This window comes from Canis lupus, chromosome 10, assembly GCF_003254725.2.
Source record: "Canis lupus dingo isolate Sandy chromosome 10, ASM325472v2, whole genome shotgun sequence".
NCBI lineage: Eukaryota > Metazoa > Chordata > Mammalia > Carnivora > Canidae > Canis > Canis lupus.
In genome coordinates, this window is record NC_064252.1 from 67,205,545 (window position 1) to 67,232,615 (window position 27,071).

A 27,071-nucleotide genomic window follows, 5' to 3' on the forward strand; every position below is an offset into this window, starting at 1 on the left:
GGGGGTTACCGTTGGTCAGTCCTTGTTCTAAGTGCTTCACTTTTTTGTATTTTACTTACTCAGCCCGACGAACTACATGAAGAGGTAAGGCTGTCGTGACTGTGCTTTCCTTACAGAAAGAGAACTCAGATGGAAAGGAGTTAAAAAGTTGCCTAAGTCCATACAGAGCTGGTGGGGGAGGGAGGCTGGATTCAGACTCAGGCAGTCTGGCTCCAGAGCTTAGGGCTTTTTTTTGCCATCCTGTCACAGCCTGTGTCAAACGGTTCCTCGCAGGCAGACGCCCCCTCCGGATAATAGATTTGGAAGCAGATGGAGCAATGTCCTCTATAATAGAAAACCACAAACTCAGTGGAAGACGAGTAACAAAACAGACTTAGTTGCTCATCAGAGAAATCTTTCTCCAGCCCCAGCCCTGCTGAGGATGCCAGGTTTCATGAGCATTGTGGGCACTGGAGAAGAGAAGCTAGAAATTTTAGGAACGCTCAACCTCTGTGCATGGGGCCAGCCTCACTGGGGCCTGCCTCTTCAACCTGAGGTAGGATCCTGAAGACACCATTGGGAGAGCTTCGGTAGGATGCTCTCTCACAGGATTCACGCCATTACTCTTCTATCACTTGAGAGGCCCCCAGCTGGCTGAGCAGCAGGCTCGATAGCCAGAGCCATCTCCACCTCTCTCTATAAATCTAGCGCCAGAGCTGCCAACAGACGGTGTTGGATAAAGTCTGTTTTGCTCCCTGCCAACCAAATGGCCCCACAGCATAAGGTTCCAACTTTTCTCAGTCTCATAAAACTTGGCTGAATGAGGCAGTGGTGCCATGAAATTTGCATTTATCTTGTGCACCTGACACTTCCCATCATGATGATGGAGTGTTTCCCTCATGTTGGAGGGCTCTTGGCTCTTAGGGAGGACAGGAAAGCAGGGTAGAGGTTGGTCGTGGGGCAGGCTAATCAAAGCCAGGAAGAAGAGTAAATCCATAGGCATGAGGGATGGGAAGCAAGGTATGGGAGGAATGGAGGGCTGGGGGCTGGGGGAGCACTGTGACTTAAGATAAAAGAGCATTCCAGAGCCCCTTGTGCATTCAGGCCATCCGTCATCTGTGCTTTTCAGGGACAGCCTTTCTGTTGACCTCTAGGCCCTGGCATGCAGCACCCTTATAGCTGCCCCAGGGAAGCTGATCCCCTCTTTCATAGACCACAATTGTGTGCACACTTAGACCAGGCCAGCAGAAAAATTGACCTATAGGGTCTACAGGTTGGGGTAATAATATAGTTTTATTGTATTTTGTATTAGGACTTTTTGAACTGGGGAAGAAAGGGGAAAATATTAAGAATTTCAGTGGGATGTGAGAAAAAAGAAGAAAAAAGAACTTGTACTCAGATGAAAGTTCCTTTATCTGCCTCTTTATTCATCTTGTTTAAAAGTCCTCAATCTTATTCCAGGAAAAAAAAAAAAAAGATAGTAATGAAAGAGTTTGGATCCTGGAGCAGGGGACTGAGATTCAAATTCCAGATCAACTGTTTCCTGGTGTCCAAGATTTTGAGTCTTCCTTAGCTTTTATTTCCTCATTTATAAAACAGGGACTGGCAGGGGAAGTATTTCATATTGTTGTTTTCAGGTTAAATGAAACAATGTATGTTACCTGTTTGGTGTGGTGGACGGTAAGGGCTCCCCATCCCCAGATGTGGGATAATGCTCCGACCTCAAGACTTTGAAGGGGTACCAGCTATTCTTAGAGGACAGTCAGAAACTGTGAATATCAAGGCTCTCAGGCACTCAGTTATAACCATGCCATGAAAATCAGTGCCTGACATGTGTCTACTTTTCACCATCTTAGTAATGTTCTTTCTACCTCTGAATAACTAGGAGTTGATAGATAACCACCTTTTAAAAATTATGTATTTTTTCCTGTAGCTCTTTTGTTGCTTTATGTCTATGAGTCACAGTTATCCTAAATAGATCTGAACTTTTGGGGTCAAATGTCATGACTGCCTTGATTCCTTGACTCCTTCTCAGAGACACAATGTGAAGCAGGCATTTATGATATTTCTCTTGAGTCAAAGGTCTGGCTTATCTTACCCCTGTATGGCTGCTGGATGTGGGCTTGAACAATACTGAGTGCCTGGTAACCCAGGGCCATACCGTATTCCTTCCTGCAGTCAGTGAAAGTTTGGTAACTATTCTTGGACCACCACTATCTTGATCCAACCCACCATTCCAAATGTTCCCCAATCGAGTTGTTGCTTCTATCTCCTCCGGATTTGAGAACTTCTCCTTTAATATTACAGGATATGTCACATCAAAGAGATTATGGCCAAATGGTAGTATCATTCATCATAGTTGACAACAGAAGCGAGGAGAGGGTAATACACAAAATCCGTAAAAGCCTAATACCGAATGATGGCAAAGTTCCTGATCTCCTAGATTTTAGTAGCAGGAGAAAAGAACAGTTCTTCCTTCTGGTGATAAAGCACAAGTTAAACTATACAAAATGAATTGTGAAAGCCCATCTTTTTATTGAATCATTAATTCATTTATTCGCTTTTCTACCAAATAGTCATTGCATGCCTATTTGTGTTACACATGATTCTGTTTAATTTTTTAAACTGCTTATATCTTTTAGGAAGATAGATAGATAGATAGATAGATAGATAGATAGATAGATTTTACAGCGTATGAGCTGGTTTGATAAATACAAATAAATAAACAAGTTAATGAACTAATTATTTAAAAAGCTGTCTTTGTTAGATAGCCATGCTGAATTCTAAGTTTTAAATTTTTTGTGTGATAGGAGGCCCAAAATGGCTAACAAATCTATTCAAAAATGTAAGTGCTAACAACTACTTTGCCTATTTCCTCATTGTTTAGAAGAGTCTTATTTTGGGAGGAGCCTGAGTGGCTCAATCAGTTAAGTGTCTGTCTTTAGCTCAAGTCATGATCCTGGGGTCCTGGGACGCAGTCCTGTGTCAGGGTCTCTGCTCAGCGTGGAATCTGCTTCCCCTTCTCCACCTGAATCTCCCCCTTGCTTATTTTCTCTCTCTCTCTCTCTCGAATAAATAAAAAAGAAGAGTCTTATTTTCTTTTTTTAAAAAAAATTATTTATTTATTTATGACAGACACACAGAGAGTGGCAGAGACTTAGGCAGAGGGAAAAACAGGCTTCCTGCAGGGAGCCCAATGCAGGACTTGATCTCAGGACCCCAGGATCAGGACCTGAGCTAAAGGCAGTCACTCAACCACTGAACCCAGGTGCTTAAAGAGTCTTATTTTCAAGAAGAATTAAAAGAGATGCTGACAATATCAGAAAGAGAATCAACAAAATTTGCCATGGAGACTGGAGGAGTGAATGACAAAAATCAGCCATTTCTTTGAAAGTCAGGAAGCCCCTCGTTTTTACCGTGAGCTGATGTAAAAACAAACAAACAAACAAACAAACAAACAAAACAATTAGCAATACAATATACAGCTGAGGAAAGTCCACGTTTCAGACTTCAAAGTTATTTCTAAAGTAGTCTTTGCTCCACAAATGTAATTTTGAAGCAACACATCTCTCTACCAGCAAAAACTAAGGCAACATCAATGATATTTTCACTCTAGAAATACATGTGTAGGTTTTTATGTATAGATGTATGTTTGGATACATATGTATATTCATATGCACATAAATTAAACATATACATTAATGGTAAAGTTAAAAAATATACCAGATTGAGATAATAGACATTATTGCTTCAATTTTTAAATCTTTCTTATTTCAAATCTAGAGCTTAAATTATGATTAAATAAAAGATAAATTTTATACTGACTTTAAGAAGCTATAATTTAAGATACATGTTTGTGGGTAAAGCTAGAAGAGTTAGCAGTTATTTACCAATCATCTGTGAAAATAAACACTTATTGCATCTTTCATGAATTAAACCAATTTCAAACAAAAACCTGTCAGAAGATACCATGAAAGAATGGGATGCCTGGTGGCTTAATTGGTTAAAACTCTTGCTTTTGGGTCAGGTCATGATCTCAGGATTGTGAGATCGAGCCTCTCATTGGGCTCCACGCTGGGAGTGAAGCCTGTTTAAGATTCTCTCTCTTCCTCTTCTTATGCTTCCTCCCCCTGTCTCTCTCTCTCTCTCTCTCTCTCTCTCTCTCTAAAAAAAGGAAGATACAGTGAAAGAAAATGTCCCTTTATAAGAGTAAAGTATAAGATAGAATACCAAGGAATAAACATAATAACAAATGATCCAATCCTATATGAAGTCACATTTTAAATATTACTAACAGCCTCAATGGAAGACATGAACAAACAAAAAGGTATAGCAAAATCTTGAACAGATAGACTCAACATCATAAACACGTAAATTTTCTCTAAGTTAATTTCTAAATCTAAATAAATAAGGTTTTCTTTTAACTTAATAAGCTGACTCTAAAGTTCATGTGAAGAAAGAACAAACAAGATTAACTATGAGAAAGAAGTACCATCAGAGTAGGCTAGCCCTACCAGATGTTAAAACAAACTAAAAAATCCTAATAGTGTGATGGTGGAGTATAATTAGACAGACAAGCCAAATAAAAAGTCCAGTATAAAGTCCAGCACACATAGAATTTAATATCTGATTAAAGGTAACATCTTAAATTGGTGATGAAAAAAAGGACTATACAATAAATGATGTTAGAGCAATTGGAAAGTCAAATGAGAAAAATAACCTATACTTACACTTTACAACCAAATGAATTCCAAATGGAGTGAAGATTTAAATAATAATGAAGTCATAGAAGTTCTGAAAAGAAATATAGGGAAATTCCATTATAATCTCAAAACAGAATAGCCATATATGACTCAAAATCCAAAATCATAAAAGATATTGATAGTTTCAGTTATGTAATACCTAAAGAAATTGGCTTAGGAATAAGTACTTAGGAAAAAACTTAACAAAGGAAGTGCAAGACTTATATACTAAATCCCAGAAAACATTAGTAAAAAAAAATTTAAAGAAGACCTAAATAAATGGGAAAATATCTTGTATTTATGGATTGGAAGACTTAATATTGTTAAGTTGGCAATATTCCTCAAAATGATCTACAGATACAATGGAATCTCTACTAAAATTCCAATGGCCTTTTTTTGCAGAAATGGGAAAGCCAATCCTCAAATTCATTTGGAATTACAAGGGGCCCTTAGTAGCCAAAACAACATTGAAAAATAAGATCAAAGTTGGAGGAATTGTACTTCCTGATTGCAACTCTTAGTACAAAGCTACAATGATCAAAACAGGGTGGTTCTGCCGAATTACAGAAGTAGCGAATTATAGAATTACAGAAAATATTTGTAGATCATATATATACATATATTCACGTATATATTCATATATAGATCTAGTATCTGGAACACATAAAGAACTCTTACAACTTGGGATGCCTGGGTGGCTCAGTGGTGAGCATCTGCCTTAGGCTCAGGCTGTGATCTGGGGGTCCTGGGGTCAAGTCTCACATCGGGCTCCCCACAGGAAGCCTGCTTCTCCCTCTGCCTGTGTCTCTGCTTCTGCCTCTGTTTCTCTCATGAGTAGATAAATAAAATCTTTAAAAAAAAATAAAAATGGGCAAGGGTCTTGAATAGGCATTTCTTCCAAAAGAATGTGTAAGTAACCAAAAAGCACAAGAAAAGATGTTCAACATCATTGTTCATTAGGGAAATGCAAATCAAAACCACAATAAGATACTACTCCAAAGCTACTAGCATGACTATAAAAAACAAAACAAACAGGAAAATGGAAAATAACAAGTGTTGGTGAGGATATGGAGAAATTAAAACCATCATACATGGCTGGTAGAAATGTAAAATGTGGAAAATAGCTTGCTAGTTCCACAAATACTTAAACATATAATTACCATATTATCCAACTCAAATGTCTATCAATGAATTAATGGGTAACAAAATTTTGTGTATATATACAATAGACTATTACTCAGCCATATGAAGGAATGCAGTACTGAGACATGCTACAAAATGAACCTCAAAAACATTACACTAATTACAAGAATCCAGACACAATAGTTACATTTTGTAGGATTTCAATAATATGAGATGCCCAGAATAGAGACAGAAAGCAGATTGATGGTTGCCAGGGACTAGAAGGACAGAGGAATAGGAAGTGACGGCATAATGAGTATGGGATTTTCTCTTAGGATGATAAAAATGTTTGGAGCTAAATAGAGGACATAAAGTGTACATAATGTTGTAAACTTTAAAATGGTTAATGTTAATTTTTTCTTCAACAACAGCAAAACAAAACTAGTATAAATTATTAACTTAAAGTCATGCATCAATATTGGTTCATTAATTGTGACAAATGTGCCATAACAATGTGAGATGTTAATAATAAGGGAAGCTGGATGTGAGGTATATGGGAACTCTGTAACTATGTAAATTAAAGAGTTAATTTAAAAAGAGAAAAAAAAAAAGAAAACCAAATTAAAAGACCGATGACAAACTCAGAAAAAAAAATCTGTAACTCATTTGTTCAACAAAGGATTAATTTTCCTGATTTTAAGGGCTCCTAAAAATTAAGAGGATGTTCATACATCCAATAGGAAGAAGGCAAAAGGAAAATTGATCAACAGTAAAACAGTTCCTCCACAGCTAAACACAAATGTCTCTTAAACGCTTGAAGAGATATTTAACTTCTCTCATAAAAAGAAAAATACGCATTAAAAACCACCCTGTTGTAACATTTTTACTTACTAGAAGACAAAAATCAAAAAGTTCAGCAACATTACTCTTTATTAAGGCTATGTGAAAACATGCTGGTATATATGTAAACCTGTTTAGGTGGTGGAGGATAATTTATAAATATCTATCAAAATTACAAATGATTGTACCCACTGACCCAGAAATTTCACTTATAGTAATCTACCTTACAGATATCCTTACATACATAAGAAATGACATATGACCAAGTTTATTCATGTCAGTGGTATTTTTAACAGCAAAAGACTACAAAAAAACTAAAGTCCATCAATATGGGCCAGACAAATATTATTTATGGTACATCCACGTAATGACAAACGATGCAGCTTTAAGAAACAATGAAGCAATTCTCTACCAGCATAAAAAGATGCCAAGATTTATGATTAAGTGAAAACAGTAGAACAGTATGTATGAATGTTAATTTTTTCTGTACAAAAAAAAAAGAGATAGAAAAACTACATATATACTACAACTATATATCTGTATTTAATTGTGTTTGGATCATGAAACTCCAAAAGATATGGGATAATGGCGGTTACACAGTGGAAGATGGGTAATGTACTTTGGTTGAATAGGAAAGCATTGAACGAATAGTGTGGAAGGGAAGCATTTGATCAAATATTTATTTCGAATAATGTGAAGTAGTACCTATTTAATAGAAAATATCTAAGTGATGAAGCCAAAAAGAACGTATAATGTGCATAATAATGTAGACTTTCTCAGAGAAAGAAAAACCTACAACAAAGTCACTGCATCTAAGACTTCTAGTTTGACAGAAGTACCCCCAAGAAGTTGTATCTTCTTTGACCTGGGAAACCAAGAACATGGGCTTTTCAGGGAGTCGCGGGGCTGGTCTTGTTGGACAGATGATTTCCCTGCTCAGACTCAGCTCTCTCTATTATGTTCCCTACTCCATCCCCAGTGCCTAGAACTCAGCCCACCGCCAACTAAGTGCTAATAAGAGTCTATTGAATGACCAAATTTGGGAAACTTCCACCACTATGTAAATTATTTTAGTGATGGATATTGGGTCAAGGAAAAATGGGAAAGATTTTCTTTTAATGAAATGTCCACTGTACCTTAACAACAGTTTTTAACCGAAAAACATAAAATATTTTTCAGCCATTCAGAAATCAAATATGTCTCCGTGGGTCAGCTTTAGAAAATACTGTCTGACTATCCAGGGCCCACTAAACCCCCCAAATCCTAATTTCCACCTAGCAAAACAGGAGGAACTACTTGCATGGTTTTTCTTGGGTTCCTTTAAATGTGCCTTGTATGAGGAGCAAGAAAAGACTCTGATTGGTGGAAGATGACTGTATCTTGGGGGAGGAACAAGTGAAGAAAACTTGATTCTACTAAGTGGCTTTTCTTCCCTGCAGGGGGATATTTTGCTTTAAAAAATTAATATTTGAGCAATTTTGTGTGTATTCTTCATGTCCTTGGGAATTTGATCTGAATATATCAAAATATGAAATTAGAACTAAATCAGAAAATAAGACAGCCATAGGACTTTCAACATGAGAATAAAAGGTAAAAGGGAGAAGAATATATTTGGAAGTGTTCTACGATTTCAGTTCTAATGAGAGTCTGTGACTGTGACTCATAAGTCTCTCTTATTGTCAAATGTCAAGAAAGTACATTTGGATCTTTTAAGCTCAGAGCCTTTATGATCCACCACTGGGCCATGAGATGACTTACACATATTTAGGAGAAGTGGCCCATATCAACTATTTGCTCTGATTTTTTGGTGTTGTGTAGCAGAAGGATTTTCTAAAATGTTCTACTTTGAGATGAAGACATGTCTAAGCAATACACCCATCAATGGGAACAGATTTCTCTTTCCCTCTCAGAATAGTTTTCTTGCTATGATGGGCTTTGAGTTGGGGTATTTGTGTATCCAGGTATCACCCATCTCTGTGAGGCAAGAATGTAATGAATTTAATTCTCTAGGGAAATTCAGCTCATTTTCGTGAGTACTGAACTCATTTGGGGAGGGGGGTTTTTTCCAGGAGAGAGCAAAGGCTATCAAACTTATCTATCCACAATATCCAGTTGCATAGACAAATATTTCAGTTAATATATGTTAAACCAATTTTTCAGGTAATGTTAAAAAAAAAAAAAAAACAACCCAGCAACATTGACAAGTGGATAGAAATCACTCATCTTGACAAGTGATTATGTAGATTAGGAAAGATGCTCTGTACCGCTAAGGAATGGGGACTGGAAATAAATCCCCTGTTGATATAATGAATAACATGACAGTTGTGTTCTCTTCTATGTTAACTCTCTCAGAACTCACATTTAAGCCCCATCCCATCACAGGCAAAGACAGGGAAATGTCATGAGAAATAGTCTGAGGTCGCAAGTACTTGGAACCTCAGAGATACGGCCAAATATATATGACTTTCAGGCCTCCTGAGATAGTATCTATCCTCTTAGACTTTGCTCTTAGGCGTTTGTAACTCAGATCTCAGATCTTTATAATTGTTTCATTCTGTCCATATTCACACTCATGTCTACGCTGATATGAAGTTGGCCAATGTAAAGTAGAATCTGTTCCTTTGCAACCTTGACTCTGAAGTTTGACCAGCTACTCTCACCTTCCACATGCCCTTTCCTCTGGATTCAGTAGCATTTATAATTGTGCGCTTCAGTATCATTATGTGGTGTTTCTTGAACATGGTCATTGTTTCTTCAACGAGATAGAAAGCCTTTTAATGGCATTGCCTCTGTCTGGCACTTTAGGGGCTGGTTACCACTAGTGACATCTTATTGGTATCTGCACTTAAGAATGTGTGAAGAAGAAGAAGGTTCTGGTAATGTAGCCAAATATTTCCTGTGAACCAGAAACGACATCTCACACATCTTTTTAACGGGCTTTATATTCGTGTTTAGAAATGTATGCTGTTTGTCCTTTCCTATCAAAGACATGGATTTTGTACCATTTCCCATCCCAGACAATTTAAAGGTGGATGTGAAGCAAAATAAATTATGAGTGAAACATGATTTAACTTTCCACGTATATTTTTAATGGAGAAAGGAAAAACCAGGAAAGAAAGCTACCATCAGTTCCTTGGGAATGTATCTAGGCCCAGGCCCCGGATGGTATAGATACTAAGGTTCAGAAAATGCTCCTTTTTTGGGCTCAGTCAGTTAAGCATTCGACTCTGGATTTTGGCTCAGATCATGATCTCAGGGTCTTAAGATCAAGCCCTGCATTGGGCTCTGTTGGGCGTGGAGCCTGCTTAAGATTCACTCTCTCCCTCTCCCTCTGCCCTTCCCCACTGCACGCGCACATGCTCTCTCTCCAAAATAAATAAATAAAACCTTTAAAAAAATGCTACTCTTCTTAGGAGCTTTTGTTCTTAACTTGAACTCCATGAATGGGCTTCAGGGGGGTTCTTGAACATTCTGCAAGTGTTTTCTGCAAATGTTTATAAAACCTATGTTTACAAACAATTTACTGAGGAAAGACAGGAATTTTTACATCATATTCTCAAAGGGTCCAATGACTTAAATATTAAGAACATTGATTTAGAATTTACAATCCACTTAAAAATTATTTTAGATGGATCAAAATAAATATTACAAGTTATTTATTCATCTATGTAGTATTCATTTGTGGGGTACTTCAAGATGCCAAGTGCTCTCCTAGTACTGGGGAGATGATGATGAGTAAGCTCATAGGAAGAAAATGGTGGAAATATTTTCTGAGAAAAGAAGACCAAACAGAATGAGGTCCATACTGACTCTCCTTTAAGTTTTCTGACAACAATTTGACACTTTGTTCTTGGGAAGGTTGGTTATCACTACTAGTATATACTTTTAATTGAGTTACTATAATAACTATAAATCATTTCAATTAACATTAACTTCTATTGTGGCAGATATAATTAAGAATACATATGTGACTATTTCTGCCTTTTATAATGAGCTTTCATAGTAATCACTATTGGAACTACAGTATTAAGTATAATTACTAAGTAATCTACTAGAACACAGAATTACTTTATAATTATATGATATTTTCCTAAGCATATAGCATGTAGTTACTTTGGGAGTGAATCACAAGAGTGACATTTAGCAATCTATTACATAATTGATGAAATCTTGCTAATAAATGTGAGTTAACATCCATAAATGCTGGGCATTTAAAATTCCAAAATAAAGCCAGTCACTCAGCCTTTGTCTTTTCTTTTTATTTTTGAAAAGGAAAACACCTTATTTTAAAACCTTCATTCCAAGGAGGAAAACCATCTGAATACATGATCATTAGAGTCCAGAAACAAAGCAAGTGTCATGGATTGTCTACATTGCAGTGTGTGTTTAATACACTAGAATGGGATTTTGAACAAACAGTTATATCTACAGCTAACTTTTTGGCAGGTAGTTCTAAAAGCTTCCAATAGAAGCTTCGAGATGTGTTTTCCAAAAGATATTTCTAGCTAAGAAAATGTATTTTCTATAAAATGCTAGAAAACATTATTCTTTAAAGAAGAATCCTTGAAGGGAGTAGTGTTTCCTCAAGGTCTGTGACTTATTACTTAACAAATAATACCAAAATATTAGAACAATCTATAAAGCAGGAACAAATAAAGCAGGTAGCAATGCTCCAATTTTAGTGGCATAGAGAATTAGAAAACCAAAATTATTTAATAAGGTGCATTAAAATTATTTGATAAGGTGCTACTTCAACAAATTGCCATTAAATTTTGATGACTTGAAACCACAGGATTTTATTCTTTTACAGTTCTGGAGGCCAGAAGTCAAAAAAATCAAAGCATTGGCCAGGTCAGTTCTTTAACCTACCTCAAAACTTGTTGAGGATCTGTGAAATACTGAGTAAGTGCCCAAAATAAAATACTGTTGATTGTCTTTTTATTAAAAATTTCCTCATTAAACCAACCTGACTTCTGTAAAGTCACAGTGCTTAAAATCTCAGGATTTTCCATTAGGAAAGACCTGTCAACGAGAATTTGTAGGTATAATTGCTTAGCCTCCATTATTGGTGCTTGGGATAGAGAGGTTTTTAATTTTTCTATTTTTTTTTTTTTGTTCTGCCTCAACTCTCAGTGTATTGACATTATTTGCAGACTGTTTCACCATTGCTTGAGTTCTTTTTAGAAGCTTAAAAGGAGAATCTGTTCTATGCTTCTAGCTTTCTTATCTTATAGATACATCACTCCAATCTCGGCTTCTAACTTCACATGACCTCTTTTTTTCTAGGTCTGTTGGTATCTATCTTCTCCTTCTGTCTCTTTCCTGGACACTGTCATGAATTTAGACTCCACTCTAATCCAGGGTGATCTCCTCTTGAGATTTAGTTTAATTGCACCTGCAAAGACTCTTGTTCCAAGTAAGATCACATCTACATATTTTTTGGGGGGATGTACCCAACCTACTGCATAAGGCATCAATGTACATACGGCATTTCAAAAGGGGTCAGTGTGGTGAGATATCCATGGAAGGCCAGAGCCTCAAAAACAAAGATCTTAGACCTGAAAATGATCTCTGATGATAATGTCGGCATTCTCTGGCCATTCAACTTATAAGAAATTACCACTACTTAGAAAAAGCAACTAATGTCGGGAAAGCAAAATGATTCAACAAGCATGATCACCCAGGATGTGATCAGGTCAGAATGTGAGTCTCTGGCCTCCCAAAGAAGTGCTTTTTTCACTTCACCCTATTCAGCGGAGGGAAAGGGAATTAAAGGCGGTCTTTGGGCTAGGTCAAAGAGAAAAGTGTATAAGAAATCTCAGAATGTGACAGGCCAAGGAAATGGACTCTATTCGGTGGTATTCCTTTCTCTGGCCACTTTGATATCTCAGTGAGGTTATAATTTTATTTTTTTTTCTTCCAACTGCCACTTTCCCCTGCACTCATCACTGCCCATTCAACCCTAAATACAGTGCTATGTACATATTTGTGAATTGTGATGAACCAATGGATTCAATTATAGGTGCCTGTCTTGGGACCCTGCCAGGGTTAGGTTGAAATATGCACACATTTTTGTATCAAGGGGACTTATTTTCAAAGTGTGTATCTTCGTATCAGAGCTTAACAACACTGATTGATTAACTGAACATTTAGAAACATACTTGTGCACTTTCGAAAAATGATCAAGGACATGCACATGGGATTCCAAGCAGTATTTCTAACAGTCTGTTAGAATTTAATCATTACTTTTGAACAAGGGTGATACTGAAGACTTGTGGGTCATATGGTCTCTTTTGCAACTACTGAACATCACTGTTGTACCTGGAAAGAAGCGACAGTCATAGACAATGTGCAAACCAATGGATGTGGCCACGCTTCGACAAAACTTTATTTCCCACAATAAGTGATGGACCTGATCTGGCCCATGGATTGGAGTTTGCTGACTCCTGCTTTTGAGCCAACATTTCAAAAACCATACTTAGATTGGGCATCCCTAGACTGTATATTCTGGGACAATTTTTAAATTTCCATCAGGGTTACCTCTTGTCCATTAGTCAGCAGTGCTTAAACTGTTGGCATGATCTCTCCCTCCTTTACTATCCACAGCTAGACAATCTTTGTGACTGAGCACATAATCTCCACTCATATCACTTGGTTCAAGGAAGTCCCTATTACCAAGCTATTTCTCCAGGCTCTTTACTTGCTTTCTTGCTTTTAATTCTTTCCTTCTTTCATATCTCTTGCAAACCATAGGTGGAGTCATCCTTCTACAATATATCTCAGAAGCATTCAATGAGTGAGGAATCTATGGAGTGACCTATGTTAAAGAGAAATAGGAGTATCAAGATCCGTAAGAGGGGAAAAAAAAAAAAAAAAACACCAGAGAACGATATTTAAACTGTTAAACCTATTATTCAAAACTCTTGAAAGTCTGGTTGAGGTTAAATTTAAGTCAGTTGAGCAAAAGCACATTGGGAGGTGTGCAAAGTATTTAAGAGGGTGTGTTTTTGAAGAAGGCCATTGCTTTCAAATCTCAGCTCCATAAGTATGCGTTGTGTGCCTTGGGTGAGTTCTTAGCTTTTCCTCATCTGAAAATGGGGATAGTAACAGTTCTTACCTCAGCAGGTTGCTTTGCAGATTAAGGTTTTTGTTTTTTTTTTCAGATGTATACTGAGACATAAAAAGTGCTGGTATATTTTCTTTATTACTGTTATAATTACTGGTATCATATCATATACAGTCACAGTGCTGGTGCTAAATAGTTATTGAATGTCTTTTATGAACCAAGTGCTATTCTAGGTGCTAGGAATGGAACAGTGAAAAGACAGACTAAGCCTCTGCCATTATTGTGTCCTATTAATCATGGGTTTATTTAACAAATATTCACCAAGCACCTTGGATGTGCCAGGCACTTCTAGGCACCAAGAGAGCTGTTTGTGAGGGCTAACAAAGTCTCAGCTCTCATAAATTCATACTCAGTCATTTAGGTGTGGTTTCTTCATCTAAACTATGTGCTCCACCGGGTCAGTAACTAAATTTTCATCAGCCCATATCCTAAGAGCCTCAAAGGGATTATCACACGGAGACTTTATTCATAAATATCAAATTAATGAATGGATTCAGGGATGAGAGAATGAAATGAACATCTACATTCACTAGGTGCGGATAGGTTAGCACAAACTAATCTTGAATGAAGTTGAAATCACCATCCTTGTTAGGAACACATCACACACCATCCCATGACATTCACGTTGGGAATCCTAATGTCCATCCTGCTTACCGATCTGGAGGCTCAGGTTTCATGGGCAGTGTGTGCCTGTGCATGGCAGAGAGTAGGGTGGGGAAGACTCTTGCCAAGAAACAAGATTGCAAAGGGATGTGTTAAATAAAACGTGAGGACTCTCTGTAGGATTTGCAAAAATAAAGGTCCTGGATAAATTACTTAAGTCAGTTTTGCTTTCTGCTTTGTGTAAGAATGAAATGATAAAAAGTGTAAAAGATCTGGAATCATGAAACAACCTGGAGACCATATCTAAAAGAACTTTTGAAGTCTTCGCTAAATTAATAAACTTTTTTATTCTGCTTGGAGTAAGAATGACACCGAAAGAAATATTTTAAAAATCTGGAATTTAAGAAAAAGAGAGATGGTTATCTAATAATACTTTTATGGTTATAGAAAGTAAATTATAATTAGGTGCAAGATCACAGAGTGTGTGCAGGATGAAGGCCATATTCAAATAATGATAGGAGAAAGGGGAGACATTAAGAGTTTTCCCTGTGTATGACTTGAGGAAAACTTGAGCTCCTTAGATGCTTTATTAAAGCCTGGAGTGTACTGCTCAATCTGGAAGATGTTTCCTTAAACTGTTTCAGAAATCCAGTCTGCCTCGTTTTCCTCAGCCATGCTTATGGGAAGCCTTATCAGTGAGGAAATGGTTTTATAGGGAAATGATTCTGAGACCTTTTGGCTGCCCCCACATGCAAACCATCAGACAGTGTGCAAATGGAGAACAGTAATGTACTTACAAATTGCAGGAAAAAAATTTTTTATTCCTCCTCTTGAATAGAAAAAGGAGCACTAAAAGTGTCCCAAATCCTAGAAACCTCACCAGTAAAATAGGAATTACGTAAAGTCTGCACTAAATCTCAGAGAAGAAGTTAACCACATTAGCCTCAATTGATAGAGTGCTTGGGGTAAAATTTGTGTTCTACGCTACTGGCCTAAGTTTCCGGAGAGGAAAAAAAAGAAATGGCCCCAGTTGATATTTCTTCCTAGATATCCGAGTTATGATCATGTGGGTAAGTAGGAAATGGGAAGTTCCAGCAACAGCCTGTTAACTGTACCTTTTGTTTATGGATTGGAAGATGCTTTGAGACTCCAACGTGGATTAGGGGTGCTCCAGAAAGGCCTTCGCATGTGGCCAGGATGGAGATGTGAGAGAGACTTGTTCTAGTAAGACCACCCAGCTGACGTGTCCCCACGGCAAGATGGCCCAAGTGGGCCAAGCTTTGGGTTTACTGGACTCCATTTTAACCAAGGGATGGAGCACGGATTGTGCTTTCTGGTCAGAGAGAGAGAGAGAGGGAAAGAAATTGCCTAGAAGGAAATCTACCTCATCCAGAGAGAAAATTTACATGAAATATGGTTATAACAAGATTATTTACATTCTATAGTCATTAGGGATAAAGAGGATACTTGCAGATCTATCTTCCTAAACAACAAATTGAAAATCCTTTGTGATAAAAATCTCTCCGCACTGTGATTTTCAGTGCTGTCAGATACCATAGAAAAATGGTGCCAAGTTAGCATATCTACTCGCTCAGCGACTGATGCATATTCTTTGGAATTTAGATACCAATGCTTGCTTTCAACCCTGTGTGTCTGTTATATTTTCTGCTTATTGTATCATGTGAATTTGTGTTTTGGGGAGACCAGACTGAAGTCTGGAGGACCAGCTTGTTTGAGGCTATGATTTTTAAAACGACTTCTCCAAAAAAGTATATCGTTATCTTGAAATGAATTTGGTGCTGATAGTTTCACACACACACACAGCAGGGGAAGGATAGGTTTGATGGTCACTGTTTAAAATGACCCATGGCACTTGGGATGAGCACTATAGCGTAACTAGTGTTACGCTATATGTTGACAAATTGACCTCCAATAAAAATACATGAATGAAAGAATGAATGAATAAATAAATAAATAAATAAAATGATCCATGGCTTTAATTGACTCACAATTGTCTTTTTTGCATGTCACAGTGCCACTGATGTTCCGATATGTCAGTTATTTTAAGTTATTTTTTTTTTTTAATGTGCGTTACGGCTCATACCCAGAAAGATAAGTGGAAAACTGTTGTCAGTGAAGATGAATATAATTAAGCCAGGATTTTGTACGTGAGAAAGACATTACGGTCCCGCTTCTTCCATCCCAGCATAGAGGGGAGATGATCCTTTCCCTTTATTAGTAGCATAGGAGATACTGCCGTTGTTGGTAGATGCTGATCGCAGACTCTCCTCGTGAGAGTGTCAGGCCAAATGGAAAGCCTCCAGTTGGAGTCCGCTTCTACCTGGAAAAGAGAGCTCACACTGGATGTGTGAAGACCAGAGTGGCTGCGTTATCCAGTAATTATGGACTAGCCAGTCAGTGACTTTGGAAGGAAGCTCAGATTTAGAAAAGGATAGTCATTAGCAAAGGCTGCCTAAGCCATGGCGAGATTTAACAGACAGGACAGGGCCAGGGCTGCCGTCGGGTTTCCTACAATGATCTTTGGACAGAGTACTATGGTCAGAAAAAGATAATAAAGAGGCTAGAACATGCACCATCTGGTCTAACAGAAGGGAAGATGGAAAACATCAACGGGGAGTTGGAATTGTTATGGAAAGCCAGACGGTGAAGCATTGATTAAGATTATTTCGTTGATTAGGTGATATCCTGTGATTTATGCCATGGACAAGGAGAACCAAATATTTTGTGAGTGTGTGAAACCAGGGTGTGCTACAGAGGTACAATTACATCTGACCCTGGGATTCAGAAGAACTCTCCGTTGAGCAGAAGAGGCCAAGCTAAGAAACAGGGCTCCCTGGGAACATGAAAAGGCTGTTTGTGTAGAGAAGAGGCACAGGGGTCCAACTGATTTGCAAGTGTTGGCAGAGGGCCGGGGAGCAGCGGGAGTAGGAGATCACAGAAGGGCTTCCTTTTTTTCAAGAAGACCTCAACGTTGCCAACTTCAGTGGCGCTCTAAAAGACACACAAAGGGAAACCAAGTCAATCAGCCTAAGACGATGGAACTGATGAAACTCAGAGAGGCCGTTTGGATCATTGCTTACTCGGATTGGACGTCCACCTACGAGAAGGTGGATCTGAGATTTCCCAGGTTTCTTAGGCTAAGTAGAAGCATATTTTCTAGAGTAAATTTCTCAGGTTCAGTTTTCTTAGTGCTCTCTCTCTCTCTTTTATTCCTCTGTCTCCCAATATGATTTTTAGTCCTTTTCAACAGCAGTATTTTCTTCCCAATGATTCGCTCCAACCTCCAGAATGAAACAATGCGCCTTACTGACAGGCGATCATCACAGCCCTGTCACAACAGAGGAGATTCTCTTGTTTACCAAGCACTATCACATGGCTGCTCCTCCTGTGTCAGAGTGAGCCGCTGTTATGTGCTTACCATGTGGCAGGAACGGGGCAAAGTGTTTTATATATTTTAATTTCGATTAGTTTGATCTCAAAACAGCTTGGTGAAGAGGGAACTGTTATTATATCCACTTAAAAATATATTTAGGAAGCCAAGGCTTTCCCTAAGGCCATCAACTAACATGTGGTGGAGTCCAAATTTGAATTCACTCAGATTCCCAAGTCCTCACCGCACTAACCACTGCTTAACGCCGTCTCAATAATTTATCTCCAATGTATTATTTCAGTGTTTAAGATGAAAGTACAAAAGTTCAGAGAGAAGGATGATTTCTGTTGAGCACTGGAACTGGACTTGACTTCAGAACCTTGGGCTCTGAATCCAGCTCCCTTTCCCTCATAACATCCCATGGCTCTAAATTTGCCTGATAAATAATAAACACATCTTCTGAGAGAGAATACCATAAATGCATCTCATCTCTTACTTTGATACCTCATTTTTATGAGAAGCAAGTTTCTTGATGATCCAAACCTGTCATTTCTTTCTTTACAAGAGATTTGTCACATGGAAATATTTATAAGGTGTTAACTAATCATTAGAAAGTACTTGAAACACCCATTTTCCTTCTTGATGACAGCAAATGTCAACTGCTTCTTACACTAAGTACTACATATTCTAGATTGAGAGCTGGGGTTTGAACAGTATGAGCAACTGTTCCATTGCTTTGACTGGGCGTTTAATCTGAGTAAGAATTATGAAGGATATGCACTCTTATGATGTCACAGGTCAAGCACCTATTTCATCAGCGAGACGGCACATGCAAGTATATCCATTTGCTTCCCCATTTTACCCCCAAACAGTGGCAAAAGGATAACATCAGGCATCCAAAGTGTTACCTTCTGCAATTCATAAAGTTGCACTGAATAGAATTATCACCTTGAAATTACAGGGTAAAACTCCCTATACAAAAACAGATTAAAGACAAATTAGACTGTGGGCCAGGTCACTCTGATTGTTAATTAGTGATAATGGAAATACAATTAGCATAATGAGTTCCAATTACTGTATATGGAGAAATATGAGCATACTGCTTTCATAAATCTTGGTTCCAGGAAAAATAAAATGCATCTGGTTTAACAAAGCATGCCCTTCTCTTCTGCAGAAGGCTTCCTGGTAAATATCTTTTTGTGAAGCTAAATCCTTCTTCTGATGGGTTGTGATTTGGGAGGAAAAAAAAAAAAAGGCGACAGAATGGATTTGCCCCGTCTGATAGCTGAGCAGTTTTGTATTAGCTCAGCTTCTGCTTTAAGCTTCCTAGAAAATCTAACCATCTGTTTCTCCAATCGCAGGTTAAAAACATTGGGGAGAATCATGGACCATTGCATCCAATGTGCTTATTGTCTTTGAAATGTTGGTGAGCCCCCCTTCCTGCCTTTGATAAGCTGTGAAATTGAAAAGCCAATTATAGTTACATATTTACACAAATCTGAACAGCTTTTTGAAAACTCTGTGTAAGAGTGAGTGGATGAGAAACAACAGCTTTACACCGAGCTATAGTAGGATGCCTGTGGATGTGTTAATGAAGTTATTTTTAAAAGAGTTGCACTACTGGATCTGGGTATTTATTTTCACCTTGATCTTACACCTTTTCATAGCAGGCACTGAGCTCTCTTGACTTTCTTGGAAGGTCCATCAGCTGATAGCAAAATATGCCAGTTGTGCTATCTTCTCCCTTCCAATCTCCCTTGCTACTTTTCATGCTATGAATGCTCAACTGTTGACGGATTATATTCTAGGGCTGGTTAAAACCCAGGCCCTTTGGCCAATGAAAGGTAATGAATGTGGACTGCTCAGCCCACACAGGTGACATTACGCCTCGTACCGAGGGAATGTGCCAACTTCCTTGTTGTACCCTGTAAATCTGATAGATGCCATTAACCTTTTCAGCAAATCCCCGTGGATCACTGCAATGGTGAATCTCAGTAGTAATTGCTAAGACAAAAATGCCCCAGCATGCCTATATTCCCTGTAAGGATCTATGAAACAGGCAAGTTGGCTACTCAAGTGCCTTTTCCCCAACTGCTCCCTTGATTTACTTTCAGCTGTCTGTCCGTACCCAGGCTTCAGTGCTTCATAATCTTCCAAACACGCATGAGCAGCACATCTTGCAAAGTACTTAGAGCAATTTAACCCTCTCCTTTTATCCTGGATGGGGTTTTGCTATAAAGGAGAATGGTTATAGATCTAGGCCAGAGGATCTACTAAAATAGCTGAGTTCATTGAGGAGAAACCTTCTCGTCTCTACCTTTATAATTCATAGCACACTTTCCATGTGGGCTTTGACTGTGGTTGTCATATTTTTAACCTAGTCAGGTCTCCTCAGTCTGGAAGCATTTGTAAACTGGATTATTCAATAAAAGAAATGCTTGTCAGGCATCATTCTCCTTCAGCAGTTTGAGATGCTTTCTCTAAAAATGGCTTTCACACTATCACTATCTATCCTTGAAGCGCACGCATACACGTGTGCGCGTGCACACACACACACCAATGGAATCAAAATGATCATTGACTCTCTGTCAACCCATATTTATTATGAGAAGTATGGTAGACCTTAAAAAGGCAAGCTTCTCTCCCTAGTATTTTTGTTATTAAAGTATATATTAGATCTACACTTCTTTATAGATTTGAAGAAGGAAAAGCAATGAATTGAGAGGCACATGAGATATCCTGAAAAGAATGACCTCCTGGGTACTAGAAAGTGTCTCATCGACAGGCATAACAATGTGTACTTGATAAATGCTGATAATAATGGATACTTGATAAGTTATTCCTGGAAGGGTCTAGGGCAAATCACTGAAACTCTCTGGGCCTTGTCTTACGAATAATATGAGGATTTTACCTAGATGTTCTCTAGGATTCCTTTCAGTTCTAAAATTTTATGATTCTGAGGGTCTTAACCACCGAATCAGGAGAGGTGACATAAAGAAATGTTAAAGACTTGTAAATCTATCTAAACGGTCACTAACTTCTACCCTATATGGCTTAGAATTAGATTACGTTGTACCTAACAGAGGAGCCCCAGGCAGAAGAGCTCTGAATCTCTGTGCAGGATTAGCAGTCGGCACAGGGCTTCCAGCCTCAAGGACTATTCATCATTCAAGACGGCAGTTGGTACTCGAGCCATCACATCCATGTTCTGCACAGAGGAGAAAGAAATGGGGGTTGGAGACAAGGGTGAACCACCTAGATAGTCAGTACTCTATGGAGCCTTCCAGGAATCCCCACATAATTAATTCTGTTTATATCTCATTGGCATCAATAGTCGTGAGAGATCCTGGGAAACACAGTATTTTTGCAGATCTGTCATGGCCCAGGAAAAACTCGAGTTCTATTATTAGTAAGCAAGGAAAGAATGGATTCAGGTAGGCAACTGGTGGTAGCTGCCATGAAATCCTTCCTCTGTCATTTAAGCTATTTTTGTGCCATGCTCCTTGGTCCTAGAAAATGCCTCCATCAACATATGGCAATAATTGATTTCATTTTGTAACCATGGCTGTGATGAGTCCTATTATGGTAACATGGTTGTATCACATCCGACCCCCTCTGATGATACCTACTTCTGGAAAATCAAGCTGAAGGCCCTCTGCCATCTAGTCTATCACAATACAAATTTAAACATTAACTTACGTTTTTAAGAATAATTCCCACTTGTAGATGACATTGAAATGAAAAGAAAAGGATTGTCGGTGTCTCTCTTAATACAGAGTTAACAAGAGTGTTGTATGTAATTGAAAATCAGTAAGTTTAAAAAAGTCTAGTCATTCTTTTAAAATCATCTGTATTTATGTAAAAATTGATTAGATTTTCCCATAACTAATTTCACTGAATTACAATAACAGAAGAATTATTTTACTACCTGCCAATATTCATTTGAATGAAAAAATTCATTAATGAGCTTTTTATTCTTTTCACAGAAAGATTCCCATGCAATAAAAAAAAAAATCAAAAGTCATCTGTAGTCTATGACATATTCATCAGTCTTCTGTCAGAAGACAACTTTTGTCCCCCAGAATCTAGCCAATGTCGTATTTTCCTCAGAAGTTCTGTTCATGATGTGAGCGGGCCACTCAGATAACAGCTTGCCAAGGTATTGATTCCAAATTAATTTTACTTCTTGGCAGTTGATTTTTAAGGGTCCCGACTGATTTTCTCCACTTGTCGTTTTGGGTACAAAGAACAGTATCTGTGAATGGTCTCACCCAGCGCAGATATTTTATGGAGGATAGACTTTCTGGCTCAAGGTTTCGGAGAATCGTGTTGATGAAACGAGACAGCAGAGGAGTAGATTGGAAGGTGATCTTTTGTCTTGGTCCCTGGTGTCCCATAAATCAGTTTTCTCCAGCCTTTAGAAAACAGAAAGTACCGAAAGGTTTTGGTCATGCAGTGAAAAAAAAAAAACAAAACAAAACTGCATTTAGATTCCTTAAGTATTTTGGGCCAGTTGATACAGAACATCAGTCAGGGATTTGGGTCACAAGCAACAGAATCCAAACCGAGACAACGTAATCAGAAGAGAGTTTACTGGAGAGATACCAGGGAGTTCACAGAGCTGGAAGCAGGAGTGGAGAACCAGGCACCCCAATGGACACAGTTAGGGCAAGTGAAGAGATGAGGGCAACAGGAGCCATAGAAGGTTTCCCGTGTGGCCATCACCGAAAGCTTGAACGTCGGTGGTTCTCCGAGTCTGCTTCTCTCTCTTTAAGCACAGAGAACCTTCTCGGCCCAGACAGGGCTGCGTAGTGCGCTTCCGTTAACAGCAACCTCAGGATTACACGAGTCGAGGTGATGTAATCCTCCTAAAGGATGCTGCTTTTGCCTTAAATATGATGAATTGACTGTGGTTTGTTCTTAAAGACAACGACAGACGGACGGACAACCGCTGTAAGGATACTTCGTAGACGCTCACGTGTGCAGGGCTCTCTGGCCTTCGCGCCCATTGCGTATTCTGACTTGAAAGGTCTGGGCTGGGCCCTGAGATCCTGCAGTCCTGCCTCGCCCCTGATGCTGCAGGCCTTTGAGTTGAAGGCTTCGTAACAGGGAGTGCCAGGGAGACAAGGAGCCCCACGGTTCTCTTCCCACACACATATATTTTGTTTTCATTGAAATACTATCGCATATATTCAGATGAGGAGAAATTAGTCTAAAGTTCAATTTGTGTACATGCACCTGTTTAACTAACAACCAACACCGAGCATCACTCTCTCCTTAGAGAGTTTCCTCACGCCTTTCCTTCGTCCTCCTCCCCGCCAAGAGGGAACCACTATTCCTATTTCTATCCTCACAGTCTGCTTTTGCCCGTTCTTGAACTTCACATGAGTGGAACCATATAGCATGTGATTTTTGTGTCCAGTTTATCTTGTTCAACCAATGCTTATGAGATGCATCTGTGTACTTTTAAGTACCTGTGATTCACTCCTTTGTAGTATTGAGTACTATTCTGTTCTGTGACTATGGCCTAACGGTCATCACTCCTCCTTGTGATGGACATTTGGGTTAGTACCAAAATTTTGCCATTATGAATGAAACTGCTGTGAACACTCTCATACATATCTTTTTTTTTTGTGAACATATATTTTTCATTTTTTTTCCAAGGGAAATACCCAAAAATGAAATAGCTGGGTCATAAGTATGTGTGTGTTTAACGCCATAAGGAATTGACAAATGGCTCTCCACAGTGGTTGTACGTGAGCGTATGGGCGTACGAGAGAATTCCAGTTGTCCTGCATTTGGTGTTGTCAGTCTTTTAAAGTCTAGTCCTTCTAGTGTAGTGATAAATCATCATGGTTTTAGGCTGCATTTCTTTGATGCGGATCCATGTTGTTCCATCCTGCACAAACACATTTTCTCTTTCTCTTTCACCTAAGCGTATTTTCACCTTTAAATACAGTCTCCCCTCGAATCTATGGAGTGTTTTGTTTATACCCTGGACACGTGATGAGATTTCAGCCTGACTCTTCGGTGCTCTTTTAGATTATGCTTACCTTTCCACAATCGCTGCCAACTGAGAATTTTGGTTTTGAGTATCTTAGCGTGGGCCGCTGGATATGGTAACAATATTTTCTCATTAAAAATAATGCCTAGTTCTTCCTCTGATGGTATTTAAATTTGCCATCCCAGGCTCTTGTAGTCAAATATATTGATAATGTCCCATGTGTGTTCTCTGACACTTGGGTGTAATTGTGGTGAACTTTGAATTCCCATCTTAAGGTCAGTTATTAACTATTGATGGATTCTCCTTTTCTCCACTTAATGCTAAAGTATTCATACTAACCAAGACAGATGGGAACGGCTAAGGAGTTTTTCAATGCCATTGCTGTGTAAGCTGTCCTTTGCTTCCCTCATGTGAGAAACTCAAAGCACTTTTGTGGAGAAGATCATTTATTCAAGGTAAAGGAAAAAAAGGGAGAGAGAGAGACAGAGAAAGAGAGAGAGAAAGCAAGAAAGCAAGCAAACAAGCCCCTACAGGCATTGTCTAAACCCCATTTTTCCAACCCCATCTACTTTTTCTAGAACCGACTTTTCCTGTCATTAACGATGAGAAAATGGCACCTTTGACAACCACCTTGGCTGGCCCACTTTGGAATCAAATGGGATCTGGATGGAAGAAGGATGGCCGGGACCTCAACATCCTGGACAAGTCACCCTGACAAACAACGGCACTGTTTTTGGATTTCCCAGGAGGCGGAAGAGTGCCCTCTGAGATTTATAAACACATCCATAATAAATGGGAGGCTGGAGTTTAAACTGTTATGGAGGCTCCTCTGCTGTGCCGCCGAGGTCTCGTGTGATTTAGAGAGGTGACATTTACTGTGTGCAGACCTATTATTCAGAGTGACTGTTTGTGTATAGACAATATTTTAAAATGGCTTGCTGTAGATGAAAAATTCTTATTAAGTCAGAAAAACAGTTTAAGTAGGTAACACTCTCTCAGTTTAGTCTGCTATAAGTCTTACTGTCTTGCCACATGGAAAGTGCTTGGGGTGGGAGGCAGTGACACCTCCCAGGTGCTGGCTAAAATACTACCTGCAGAGCGAACAGGATACGGGCTTCAGCTGGGACCACAAAACTAATTGTACAGCTGAAGTGAAACCGGTAGGCATTTCTGCAGGTGTCATCACTATGGCCCAACCAAGAGAATGCGGGAGGCCCAGCGCCCATAGACTAGAGACAGAAGTAGGTTTTTCCACTAAGTAGTAGTGTGATCTCACAGATGTCTCTTAACCTCCCAGAGCCTCAGTTTCCCTAATCTGCAAAATTTGGGAATTGGATGAGGTGCCTTCTAAAACCCCTGTGGGACCTATTTTGTGTAGCCTAGTCTTAGGGAAGCATGCCTCTGAGCCCCCAATGGCTGTGTAGCCCTTTACAGTCACCCAGAACATTCCCTTAGCTTCCCGTTTCCCCCATTTAAATCCCATGGTAGTCCTGAGAAAGAGACAGAGAAATGATTATTGTACCACTTCTTCAAATAAGGAGAGAGGCTCATGGGAATTAGGTGTCACGTCCAAGATCTTATGGCTGGAAGGAACCTAAACCCCACATCTTACCCTTAGTCTCAGACACTGTCTCAACACATTTCTCATATCCCTACCTGCCCTAAGAGCTCTGTAATTTGTTACAAATAGCTCACGGGGAGAAGATAATTGCCAAAACATAGATATGAACAGAGGGCAGGAAGAGGACAAACATGGCCAGTTCTCAGGAGGCTCATGGTCTTCTAGGAGAGACAGCACATCTCTGCCTAACCACACTCTACCCGTTTTTAGAGTCCAAACTCCATTTTCTCCTCCCTCAGGAAGCCTGTTTTGTTCCACTTCTATTCCAGCCCTGAAATATCCTTCCTTCGACACCGCTGGTTGACCTCCATTTTCAAGACAGGTGCAATAAGCACGTTCTTTTCTCCTCCTTCTTGTGTTAGCATGTGTGTACCTCACTTTTCTAACTTATTAATAACCTTTGTGTCAGCAAGGTTTGTGAATCCTACTAGTAGTTAACTCATTCATGGGGAGGAATCAGTTACGTGATTCAGCCATCAACAAAGACACTTACGCTACCCTAGATAAGGGTAGTACCGACATAGACGCTACACTGCTCTGCTCCTCACAGCTTTAACCTCACTAGGAAGGGACATCACAGCCTTTTTCATCTAGTAGAGCTACAGTCTTGTCTCCTTTATCACTATGTTGTCACCTCCGTTATTCTTCACCATAGTACTTATTACTCTAAGAACTTGAACGTTTATTGTCCCGTCTCCCAACTTAGAGTGTAATCTCCATGATCACAGGGTTTCATCTGACTTTTTCATTGCTCTATCTTCACACCATGAACAACGCACATCATAGGTGCTCAATAAATATCCACGGAATGAATGGATGCCTGCACGCATTTCAGGCTTTGTGACCATAGCGTGTGATCTCCAATGTATACATCTATCCTCATTCCATGCATTTTTCTTATTAATCAAGCACTTCCTATTCTGGAAATTTAAACAATAATAGATTGTTTAAAACAAACAAACAAATAAATAAATAATAATTATATAATTATTATAAATTTAAATTGTTAAATTTATTAATAAATTATTACTAATAAATTATGGTACTTGCCACTTAGAATTGTTTTTGTGTTATATATTTTTAAGATTTCATTTAAATTCTAGTAGAATTGCTTTTGTTTTAAATCACTAGAGAAAGAGTAACTATTGGGGTGCCACTAAGGGTATCCATGGTCATTATTTTGGTGAAAAACATAAATGATATGTTTTGTTTTGGATATATCCTTTGTCCCTCTCTTCACAATCCACTCAGTACTTACTGAAGAGTTATCTCCTTCAAACTCATAGGATTTTCTTTTCTGTAGTGATATAGTTGAACTCGATTATGTCAAATTTAACATTTAAGCCTACTATTAGCTGATTAATAATAAAAGCATACCATAGAACATTAGTGATAAAGTCAAACATGTCAGGCTTTAATCTCTGCTTCTGCTGAGTAGTTCTACAATTTTGGGCATGTGATTTTTGTCCTGCCAAGCCTCAGTTTCTCCATATGCCAAATATCATACTATAATAATAGTATCTATATCATAGGGTTGTTGTGAAGATTAACTGAGATAATCTTCTTATTTACTGACACAAAAAGAACTCAGTAAATGTTAGACTTTACTATTACTACATGATGTTAGAAAAGAATAGCACACA

General features: G+C 38.6%; 1 long non-coding RNA gene across 2 annotated transcripts; it reads left to right on the forward strand.

Annotated features, from left to right (window-relative positions):
- On the forward strand, window positions 1-26,379 carry LOC112673854 (uncharacterized). Of its 2 annotated transcripts, XR_007413330.1 has the most exons (6): window positions 16-84; window positions 11,494-11,534; window positions 19,165-19,229; window positions 21,790-21,962; window positions 24,134-24,262; window positions 24,386-26,379. It is a non-coding gene; the product is annotated as an uncharacterized LOC112673854 (long non-coding RNA). The 2 variants fall into 2 exon arrangements; XR_003145081.3 differs by lacking the exon at window positions 11,494-11,534 and having other exon boundaries at window positions 1-84.
- The last annotated feature ends 692 nt before the right edge of the window (window positions 26,380-27,071 follow it).